Genomic DNA, 12,218 nt, shown 5'->3' with positions numbered 1-12,218 from the left:
CTCCTTCTCCTCCTCCTTCTGCTTCTCCTCCTCCTTCTTCTTCCTCTTCTTTCTCTTCTTCTCTACTTCCTTCTCCTCCTCCTTTTTCTCCTTCTTTTTCTCCTCCTTCTTCTTCTTCTCTTCCTCCTCCTCCTTCTCTTCTTCCTTCTCCTCCTCCTCTTTTCCTTTTTTCTTTCTTTCTTTTTTTCCTTTCTTTTCTTTCTTAACAATTTTCATTACTCCAGTATCCAATGTTGGGGCAAGTAGGATATGTCCAGCATCCAGTACTGCAAATGATATGATTCTCATAGTACACACCTAACCTTCTTAGAGACCAAAAAATATGAGAATAGAAGCCAGAAATACTAAAGAAAAGTCCCCTGTGAATCCTCCCATTTGAAGAGGAAACTGAGAGTATGTTCTTAGAAACTCAGGCTCAGAAGAGTGAATAACTTTCCCAAAGTCACACAGTAAATTACCTGCAAGACCCCAAACTAGAACCCAGACCAATGCATTCTTTCCATTGTTCCATGTTATGTCCCTAATTAATTGATGAAGTGATTAATGAGTAGATTTTCTTGGGGGAGGGAGGGTGTGGAAGAAGAGTACCCAGTTGGTTCTTGATAAAAATGTGTATATAATCGTTTAGTCGTTCAGCCATGTCTAACTCTTTGTGACCCCATGGACTGTACTGTCCATAGGTTGTTTTTTTGGCATAGATACGGAAGTAGTTGGCAATTTCCTTCTCCAGTGGATTAAGGTAAACAGATGTTAAGTGAATTTTCCAGGATAACAGCTGGTAAATGTCTGAGCCTGGTTTGAATTCAGGTCTTCCTGACTCCAGATCCAGGGCTCTCCCCACTGCACCCTCTGGCTGCCTCTTATTTAATAAGAATATTTTAAACCAAGCATGGACAAGAGCCACCCAGGATGAGCAGGCACAGACGGGTTGCGACCCACTTCTTAAATCAATTAGATCAAAACCCACTTGAGTCTTTGAATGAGAAAAATCAAATGGCAAATACCACATGCAACAGCATCTTAGGTGTGAGTCCTGGGTGGTGTTGGAAACATGTTTCAACACGAGCACCAAGCTCTCCCTCTTTGCCAGTCATTGGTTGGGGCAAAAGAAGCCTGGGTGCCCCCTTGCCACCCCCACTTGCTCTGCATTATGACTTGGGCTGGATCTGAGCCATGGTTCCCAGCTCCAGACAAAGACAGAACTGAGCTGGAGCTTTTCTCCCGAATACGCAGCCCTGATTTGTACCCCGCCTCTGTCCATGCCCATGCTCTCTCCTCCCTCACTCACATCATTCCTCTGACACACAGACAATGGGAGATTGTGAGAGGGACTGAGAGAAAATACAGACACACACAAACACGCACACAACTCAAGGCTTCTGTTAGACTGTGGGACACCCAAGAAGTAACCTACAGGGACCTTTCTCCTCAAAACAACTCTCCCTTCTTCTACCCTCCCTTCCTCGCTGCCAAGGCTTCTAAGAGGTCCTGGCTTGGGAGGCAGGAGACTTGAGTTCCATTCCTGACTGGAGTCAGATCCAATGTTCTCTGTGGTCTTTTCCAGCTTTGTCATTCTATGGGTCTATAATCCTCATTAACTCCTTCGATAAAATTTCAGACCAATCTTACAAGCCGACTTCAGACATCTTCAGTTCTCATCTATTCCCTAAAATAGTTGCTAATCTCAATCTGTGAACCTCCTGTTCCCTCTCTCCACAAGTGGGCAAATCCTGTAACATCTCTGCTTCAGTTTCCTCAGCTATAAAATAAGGATGAGTGGTAATCGAGTGGGAGGAGTTTTAGAGCCAAATGACCTAGGTTTGGATATGAGATTTGACTCTTAGTAGCTGTGTGGTCCCAGTGCAATCACTTTTATCCTTTGAGCCTCAGTTTTCTCATCAGTAAAGTGGGGATGACAAGTTGTACAACAGTCACACACAGTACCATCTCTGGAGTCAGGGACCTTGGTTCACATCTGGTCTCTGAATACTTACTACCTGTGTGACTCTAGGCATTTAACCTCCCTAGGGCTCATTTTCCTCAAAGGTTATAAAACCAGGTGAAAATCTGTTTTGTTTGTGCATATTTATTACAAGGGTTTTGTTTTTCATTTTACTTTTTGTTCCTTGTGAGGGAGATGGTAATCAAAAAGTAAATGTTTGTTGATTGGGGAAAAAAATAATTTGAATAAAATAAGGAGATTGAGCTAGATAATGATTAGCATTTATATAGTATTTAAAGTTTGCAAAGTACTTTACATGCATCTTTTTTGATCCTCACAACAGACCCACACACACACACACACACACACACACACTTAGGTGCTATTATTATACCCATTTTACAGATGAGGAAATTGAGGATAAGAACAGGTAAGTACTCTGTGAGTAGGAAATAACGTCCCAAATGTCATGAGCCCCCACAGGATAGTAGTTACACCATCAGGGAGGTTGCTAATAAATGTTTAACAACCAGTTCTCTGGGGGTAGAGATGAAATGTACTTACCCACAACACACACAGACATACACACACACACACACACACACACACACACACTTTTAAGTTTAATCTTCATTATTAACACTTTCCCCATCTTTTTTTTTCTTCACTTTCTTAAGTCTAGAAAATCAACAAAACCATCAAGTCCTGATTTGTGACTTTTACGATTTCTGAGGTATAGATGCTCACACTGAAAATTTAACAATTGACTTGATTTGAACTGGCTCCATTACACCCATTATGACTATCCATGGATGGAAAAAAATGAATGGACAAAAACTACTGTAGGTTTCAGTACCTCTTTCAAATGAAATTACACTTTCTTCATCACAACAGGCTCAATAAACACATAGTAGGTGCCTGATCAATGCCAACTGACACTTGAAAAATATGACACAATAATTATTACATTTTAATATGTAATGTTATAAAATATGTAATTTGTTTGATGTGTGGTGTGTAATATGTTTGAATATGTAATATCAAACATTGTTACATGAGATATCATTTAAAATAATATTATATGATCATTCTATATTGCATAAATGAAAATTTTAGCATGCATAAGGGGAATTTATTTGATGTATCAAAGGCACAGTTTCCTCTTTGTAGATTTACCTGTGGTTTCAAAGACCCCCATCCAAAAATTTTCTGGGCTTTATAGATTTCTCATCTGAAAATGCAAGGGTTCTTCTAGATTGGTGGCTCCCAACCTTTGACCCCATTTTTTAAATGAGAAAACTAGAAGGCACAGAGAACTGATTTGTCCAAATCTTGCAGTGAGAAAAGAATAACCAAGCAGTGCCCCCCTCACAAACAAGTTTCATGATCGGTGGGATTATTGGGACCTCTAGAAAAAAAAACAACTATAAAATAACCCCCCCCCCAAATAATATGAATTCAGTCAATCAATAAAGGGAACAAGCATTTATTAAGTACCTACTATGTGCCAGCTGCTGTTAAGCACCTACTATGTGCCAGCCACTTTGTTGAGTATTTTAGAAATCCTTTGATCCTCACAACTCTGTGAGGTAGGTACTATTGTGTTCTGCATTTTACAGTTAAGAAAATTGATAAAGACAGAGGTTAAGTAACTTGCCCAGGGAAATCATCATCATTATCATCAGCATCACCATCATCAGCATCACAATCAGTTACAGTTATTATCTCATTTGATCCTTGTAACAGCACTGGGAGGTAGATGATGATGATGATGATTTTACAGTTGAGGAAACTGAGGCTGAGGTCGAGTGACTTTCCCAGAGTCATATGTCTGAGACTGGATTTAAACCCAGATCTCCTGCCCCATGCTCTATTCACTGTGCCACCTAGCTGCCTCTGTCAATGATAGATACATATTAAATGCCTACAATGTTAAGCACTGGGGATGTAAAAAGACAGTCCCTGCTCTCAAAGGAGTTAATATTTTATCAGCAACTTTCCTATACCCCCATTTTCATTCTGGGTCCTAATCCCCCTAAAGACAGCTGATTATGGCTTAAGGAATTATCTTTCCAAAAATTATTCCATTTGCATTTTAAAGGAATTTAGAAAACCAAAAATCCATTTCACCCCCAAAGGAATGAATCTCTAATGTTGGAATTTCAGGCACCATAAAAGGCAGTAGAAGGGGTCCTGAGAAGGACCCCTTAAATCAGACCCCTTGAAGTGTTGTCTAGAGTGCGATAGTGAGTAGAATAAGGTAGTGAGAAGAACACTGGGTTTAGAGTCAGAAGACTGGAGTTTGAGTCTTGTCTCTGTGTGGCTAAAGACAAGTCACTATTTAAGAACTATATAAAAGGAATACGTGATACACGAGTACTCTATGCCATATTGTACTTTCCAAAGTGCTTTACATAGAATCTTACTTAACCCTCACAACAACCCCATGAAGAAGTATTGAAGATATTACTGTCCCAATTTTACAAAGGTAAATGAACCTCAAAGAGGTTAAATTATTTATCCCATGGTCACACAGCTAAGTCAGTTTTAGAGGCAGGATCTCAAGACAGGTTTCTACTGATTCCTAGTCTAGTGCTCCTTCCAATATGTCATATTTCTTCTGTCTGTGCCTCTATGTACTCATCTGTAAAATGAGACTAATAATATTTGCTCTACCCATCTGGAAGAAATCACTTCATAAAACTTAAAACACCATAGAAATGTGTTCTATTATTATATATTTATACCTAAAGCCAACCCTGCCTCGAGCTTTCTCTCAGGCATGGGGGTAGGGGGAAGACAAAAGTAGACAGTTGCTCTCTGGCAGTCTTTGACCCCAACCCCTTCCTGCCAAGACCAAGGCTGGCTCTTTCCTGTCCCTTGCTGTGGCAGACTAGAACACCCTAACCCAGTAGCCCCTGCCTTCATGATGGGAAAAGTAGGTTGACAGGAGTTAGTCAGATGGTTACAGTATCTCTAGTCCATTCACACAAGTAATTTTTCCATACTTGGAATTCCCTCCTCATCTCAGTCTCTCAAAATCCTGTTTTCAAGGTAGCCTATGATTCTAGCACTTAGAAGTTTACAAAGTGATTTCATGATATATTATCTTACAGCAACCTAGAGAGGTAGACAAGACATAAATTATTATCACCATTTGACAGATGATAAAAGTGAAGCTTACGTTAAACCTGTGAGCTGAGGACACCAGTGGGATCTAGACTCAAGAAGACTGGAGTTTGAATCTTGGCCTCAAACAACAGATAGGCAAGTCATTTAACAACACAACCTCAGTTCCCTCATCTGTAAAATGGGAATAATACCATCAGCAAATCTATATCCAGGCCAATCATTAACATTTTGACCCATAGAAATACAGGTCTCTGCCTTGAGGGCGGAGACTCAATATTTGTCCTTGACTCCCCAACAATCAGCTCAGCTCCTTATAAGTGGTAGGCAGTTTATCCACATGTTGTTATTGTTTGTTGTTTGCAACTCCAACAAATTATGTACAATGTATAGTATGCCTTTATGGACTGAATAAAATACAACTTGATTGTGTATGTGAAAAATAGTAATAATAATAATATAGGTAGATGCTACTTAATAAGAAACAAATCCATTAAAAGTTTTCCTGAATTCTCAGTAACTTTCCACCTTTTCATCATCCTGTATTATCGTAATCAAGAATCACATGCTGTAGGGGCAGCCAGGTAGCACAGCGAGTAAGAACACCGGCTCCTGTGTCAGGAAGACCTGTGGGTCGAATCCGGGCTCCGACACTTAGCACCCACCCAGAAACACCTGGCCATGTAACCTTGAGCAAGTTACGTAACCCCAATTGTTTAGGGGCGGCCAGATGGCTCAGCAAGTAAGTCTCGGGATGACCTGGGGATCAAATCCGGGTGCAGATACTTAGCACCACGCCCAGAAATAACTGGCCGTGTAACCTTGAGCAAGTTACTTAACCCCAATTGCTTTTAAAAAAAAAAGAATCACATGTTGGGGTGAAGGGGAGGGGTCCTGTAAGTTTCCTCATAAATAAAAAGGCTAAGTGAGAAATCACTGGTTTAAAGCATAGGACCATGTGATTCTGATCTGGAAGCAGAAGGGAATACGAATTTATATAGCACCTATTATTTACCAAACACTTCAGTAAGCACTTCACAAATGTTATCTCTTTCGATCTTCACAAGAACCCCAGATATAGTTACTAATATTGTCCCAGTTTTGTAGATGGGAAAACTGAGGCAGACAGAGGTTAAGTTACTTCCCCAGGATCACACAGCTAGGGTGTTATCTAAGGCTGGATTTGAATTCAGGTTCTTTTCTGACTCCAGGCCCAGAATTCCATTCATTGTACTATCTAGCTGCCTCAGGAGAAAGTACCATAAAGATCATCTAGTCCTACCTTCTTATTTTTCAGCTGGAGACACCAAGGTACAGAGAAGTAATATTTCTTGTCCAAGGTCACACTGCTAAGATTCAGATCTCTACCTCCAAATCCAACCCTTCTTCTATTCCCATTTCATTAGCAATGAAGTGGTAGGATTCTAAGCCAGGACTGAACTTGAACTCCGAGTCTATTGGACTTTCTCTGCCTCAAATAAATAAGACAAAGACATTTTCCTAATTGCTTTCATCACCTTTGTACTTGAGGTGAACCACAGACTTACCAGGGGATGGCTTAGCCAGTCCATTATGGAACAATTAAAATGCTTACCCTGAGGAAGCAGCGTCTGAATTTGGTAATTAACAGCTTTCCCATCTTCCCCGGGGCATCATTCAGAATATGAAATGTATTACAAAAAGAAATCATCTGAAAATTTACCCACTGTGCAGGAAGTCTTCAGGATTCTTAATCTCACCACAATATTTACAGACTCTTGGGTTTTAGTGCTGGAAGAGACCTTAATTGTCAAGGAATCCAACTACTTCATTTTACAAATGAGGAAACTGAGGTCCAGAGAGAAATGATTTTCTCAAAATCACACAAGTAGTATAAAACAGAACCAGCAACTAGGTGGCTCAGTAGATAGAGCCCTGGGTCTGGAGTCAGAAGACCTGGATTCAAATTCATCCTCAGACTAGTTGTATGATCCTATGTGAGTCACTTAACCTCTGCTTGCTTCAGTTTCCTCATCTGTAAAATTAAAGGAGTTCAGTTTAATGACCACTGGGGTTTCTTCCAGATCTAATATTTTAAGATTCTATATTTGCAGCTCAATTTTAAGCTTACAGACAGAGCCTCTTCCAAAGAAGGAAATTTGAAGACTTTAGATTCAGAGAATTCTTCAAATTGCATCAGCCTCAATGTTCCTTCTTTCCACTAGCAATAAATTGAAGCAAGTGAAATAGAAGAGGGGTTGAAGCTGTCATGGGGTCTGAAGTGACCAATGGTGTTACTGAAGTAGAAATCAGAGTCTGAAGAGTGAGCAGATTCAAAGGACCCTAGAAAGATATTAGAGCAGAAGCTCTTAGTGAAATGGACAAAACAACTTGCTACTAGACTGCTTCTTCTAAGTTAGGATTCATTTTCTTGCAAGTCAAATTCAATACCCTCCCCAGAAAGTCCTGCATTTGCACATCATTCAGTTTCTTTTGTATAAAAAAAGGGCATCTAAACCAAGACATGGGGATACATGGAGTTTGAGCCAAAAGTTTAGGGTGCTTTCCTTTATGTCACCAAGACTTAGGTAGTTACAAAATTGTCTTTACAAGTAATTAGGGGAAAATAATTTTTAAAAAAGACTTATGTAGTCAGACACATAATAAGTGCTATATTAATGTTAGCTATTATTATTATCATTGTTATAATTATTATTATCATCATGATTCTGCCTTCTGGAGCTAAGCAGAAGAAGTCTCATTTCTCTTCCAGGGACACCTTCAAATTCTTATAGAGAGATATCCCCAACTCTTCTCTTCTCCAGCCTAAACAATTCCACTTCTTTAATCAAACAAAAAAAAAGTCATAGTATGATGTTACTCAGAGCTTCTCCCTCTAACATGATAGAAAATATATTGGAATTGTAGCTAGAAGACCTGGGTTCATATTCCTACTACTTACTACTACCTAATTTTGATAAGTCACAACCTTTCTAAACCTGAGCTTCTTTGTAGGTAAAAGGAAGGATTGGGCTAGAGGACTCCAAAGGTCCCTTTCAGTTATAAAGCAGCTATGATTCTATAGAAGCTAATAAGTTCATAATTACAAATAAGTCATAAATTCAGCTATGATCCTACAAAATTATTTTATTATATTTAATTCCTTATGCTCACTTTTGGTTAGCCAAAACACCCCCAACCCTGCCAATTTCGTCTATCCTATGTTAACATTGGGTGCTTTCTTGTATCCCAAGTCTCACCTTTGCAGATACCTCCACTGTCCTTAAATATCAGTTGAAGACTGAGCTACTACAAGGGTGGATGTCCCCCTACAAGTGTTGCGGTATCATCCTAATGCCCACTAAATATGGACAGTTTGGAAAGGACTCGTTAATGTTTATGAGTAATGCTTTATTCTATTTCTTAGTATGTTCATGGGAATAAATGAGACTATTATTTTAGTAAGACATACCAGGGGACCAAAACTACCACCATCATGTGCCAGGGCATTTGTCTGACCATTTGAAGACTTCAAGGAAATTTCTCCCAGGATGTCATAAATGTGACCTATTTCAATACTTCATACTGTGCCTATGACTTTATTCTCTCAGATCTTCTATCCTTTGGGGAATTGGTAATGGTAGTTGTGTTTGTATCATGAAAAAGCCTTGGAAACCCACTTATTTATTTATTTATTTAGATATCATGTAAAACAATTTGGGATAATACAAGTAAAGAGACTAAACTGTATGCACCCTTTGACCATTTGATCCTAGTGGTTATATATGACTTAAGAAAGTCAAAGGCAGAGGGGAAAGGTTCACACTACTCACCATCTGCAGATCTGCCTGCTTTAGACTCCAAGGAAAAAGATGCCCCTCTTGAGATATAAGTTCATCACTTCTCAACTCAACACCATGTTGTTAACTCAAGCTTTGATACTACCTTTCCAAGTCTTCTCTCCCTTCTTACTGAAGAGCTGGAGGGTGAAGTACCAAGTCTTCCTTTATAGATGCAGGATTTTGACTTTAAGTTCACTTCACTTTATATCTAAAGATCTGCCTGGTTTCATCTCCAAGAAATAAGATGTCTCTGCACAGGCTATCCCTTGACATCCAGCTTCCTTTTGTATATTTTCTTACCCCAATAGATTGTAAGCTCCTTGAGGGCAAAGACTGTCTTTCTTTTTCTTATTTTTATCCCAAGTGCTTAGCTTATGCTTGGTACATTTTTTGCTGCTTTCAATCTTTTAAGTCATATCTGTCTCTTTGTGACCCCATTTGGGGTTTTCTTGGCAAAGATAGTAGAGTGGTTTGCCATTTCCTTCTCTAGCTCATTTTATATATGAGAAAACTGAGGCAAACAGGGTTAAATGACTTGTAATAAATGTTTATTGCGCTGAATTAGACTGAATATACCAAAATATTTAGAGCAACACTTTTTGTCACAGAAAAAAAAATGGAAACCGAACAAACTGCAGTATATGAATGCAATGGAATGCTATTATACCATAAGAAATTATTAAAACAAAGGATTTGGAGAAGAGAAGATTTGCATGAACTGATTCAAAGTTAAGTAAGAAGAATCAAGAGAAAAGTGATTGTAGTAACACAAGTGAAAACAACATTAAAAGACAACTGAACTCAGATTAAGAAGAAGAGATGATGAAAGGTTCTCCTCTGTGTAGAGAAGTATTGGGCTACATGAATGAAATATCTCATATGCTATCAAACGTGATTCCTTTTTTTGCCAAGTTTTTGCTTAACAGTTCTCCTATTACAAAGTGGGTATTTATATTGGGAAATGACTATGGCGGAAAAGACAAGAGGCATCAATAAAGCTTAAAATAAAGGGATTGGATTAGACATCTGAGGTTTTTTCCAACTCTAAATCTTATGACCCAGATGGAGTCTCTTGGACCCTGTGGTTCTCACCCATCATAGGAAGCAACTATCCAAATGGGTTGGGTTGTTGAGGGGGTCTTTCCTTGCCATGACTGAGTCAGGCACGTGGATCATCATAGAAGATATCTTTCCGGGTCCTGAGACCAGACAAAAACATAGTAAAGGCTGAAAATGAACAAGGTCATCTTTGAGGATGAGAACCAAGCGATGTAAAGATAGTGCTTTCCAAACAGAAGCCCACCATACCTGTCCAACTCTCTTCAGCCTCTAGGAAGAGACTATGACATTAGGTAACTGGGGATTGTGGGGTCCATCTCACACAGTAAAGTGAGCTTGTGCGAGCAGGGAGGGGGCTGTGCACCTTGCAGATAGGGAGGTCAACCTCATGGTCAATCACAGTGCTCTCGCTCCTCAGTGATTTGGCAGTGCTGAGCTGGGGGGCATTTTGGGGAGGGAAGCATCAGGCAGAGAGTTCATGGTGCTTTGGCTGGACTGGGCTGGGCCAGGATCCTGGATCTTTTCTGAGGAGATTGCTTTGGGGTTCACAATTTGCTGTGTGGGTTCCATAAGTTTAGATGTTGAAAAAAATATTGAGAAAAAAATTGGAAAAAAAAAAAGACACCTGTTGCAATTCAACAGCTCTTGAAAAGGGACTTGAGGAGTTGAGAGCTCCTTGGATCATTTGCTTTTCTTCTGATAAAATTATGGAACATCTTTCTCCCTTCTCCACCCCTACTGACCCACCTGCCCTCTGCCCTAAAGACAGCCAGCACTGGCACATTGCATGTCTCCAGCTCTCTGCAGGCCCGGCTCCATGCTGCACGGCACCACTGTCCCCTCAGTGGGGAGATCAGCTGGGCACATGTTCATCACTGGCAAGGGCTGGCAGATCCCCACCCTCCCCCACCCTAGCACTGCTGTAGGGCTCCCCTGTCACTGGCATCCCACCCCTTCTTTCTGCTCACAACTCATCTCTCCTCCCTCCACAGTGATATTGGCAGTACGTGTGGATGGAACCTCACCCAGGCCGACTGACAACACAGATATCCCAGGTAACTGAAGAGGGAGCTCAATGGGGCAGTATGTGGGAGACAGCAGGAAGATGATGCAGATTTTGAAGTTAGAGGGCCTTGGTTCAGATCCCTGCTCTGTGTCTTGCTATGCACCATGTTGGGCAGGTCACTTGACCTCTACTTTCCTCATCTATAAAACAAGGAATTTGAACAAGGTGATCTCTAAAGCCCTCCCAGCTCTAAATCTGTGCTATTTAGAAGTCATCTTTTTTTATATTCTATCCACAGGCAAAAACATATCCCTAAGTAAATAATAGTGATAACAGTGAATATTTAGCTAGCATTTTAAGGTTTGCAAAAAGCTTCACAAACATCTTATTTAGAACTCTGGTTAGGTTTATGCGTTGTCTTCCCCAGCCTCCTAGCTGATGCAAGCTCAGGATGGGGGAAGAAAGAAATCATAATATGATATATAATATATCATAACATAACATAATACCACATAGTGTAACCTAATACGGGACGGCTAGGTGGTACAGTGAGTAAAGCGCTGGCCCCGGAGTTGGGAGGACCTGAGTTTGGTTCCAGCCTCAGACACTTAACACACACACACACACAAAACTAGCTGTGTAACCTTGGGCAAGTTACTTAACCCCATTTGCCCTCCAAAAGGCAAAAAAATAAATAAATAAATAAATAAATAAAATAATGTAACCTAATATAATGTCACGTAACAATGTGATATAATTAATATAAACCTGAGTCAAACACTCAATTTGTAGCTGCTGCTTTAAATATCTATGCAGACAACTAGGTGAGTGGTATAGTGGATGGTATGTTAGACTTGGAATCAGGAAGACTTGTGTTCAAATCTTGCCATACATACACTTCAGAGTTGTGTATCCACAGGCAAGTCAGGTATCCTCTCTCCATTTCACTTTCTTCACTTATAAAATGGGGATGATCAAGCACCTGCCTGCCAGGGCTACTGTGCCTATCAGATGAGGTCACTCAAGTCAAGAAATATTTACTGAGCACCTGCTGTCCAGGCACTGAGCTCAAACACTAAGGGAAAATATGCAAGATATTTTGTAAACCGTAAAGCACTGTATAAATGCTAGCTATTATTATTATGCCACCAGCACCCCTTCTTACGCATTAAATCACACAATATGCATGTGAAAGACTTCTGGACTTGAAGTTGGGAGGCATAGTTCAAATTCTGGCCCATAGACTTCCTGGTTTATGACC

At 40.1% G+C, this 12,218-nt stretch overlaps 1 protein-coding gene across 1 annotated transcript in view; it reads left to right on the top strand.

Annotated features, from left to right (window-relative positions):
* The window catches only part of SLC6A1 (solute carrier family 6 member 1), a 59,568-nt gene that overhangs the window by 20,997 nt on the left and 26,353 nt on the right, over positions 1 to 12,218 (top strand). Inside the window, exon 2 of the mRNA XM_069083946.1 lies at positions 10,944 to 11,006. The gene's annotated coding sequence lies outside the window, so the exon portion shown is untranslated. The remainder of the gene's footprint in view (positions 1 to 10,943; positions 11,007 to 12,218) is intronic.

This window comes from Petaurus breviceps, unplaced genomic scaffold (genome assembly GCF_028583685.1).
Source record: "Petaurus breviceps papuanus isolate PSGF00001 unplaced genomic scaffold, PetGlider_PUasm1.0 174, whole genome shotgun sequence".
NCBI lineage: Eukaryota > Metazoa > Chordata > Mammalia > Diprotodontia > Petauridae > Petaurus > Petaurus breviceps.
The sequence above is the reverse complement of the archived record's forward strand: the minus strand, read 5'-3'. Positions and strand labels throughout refer to the sequence as shown.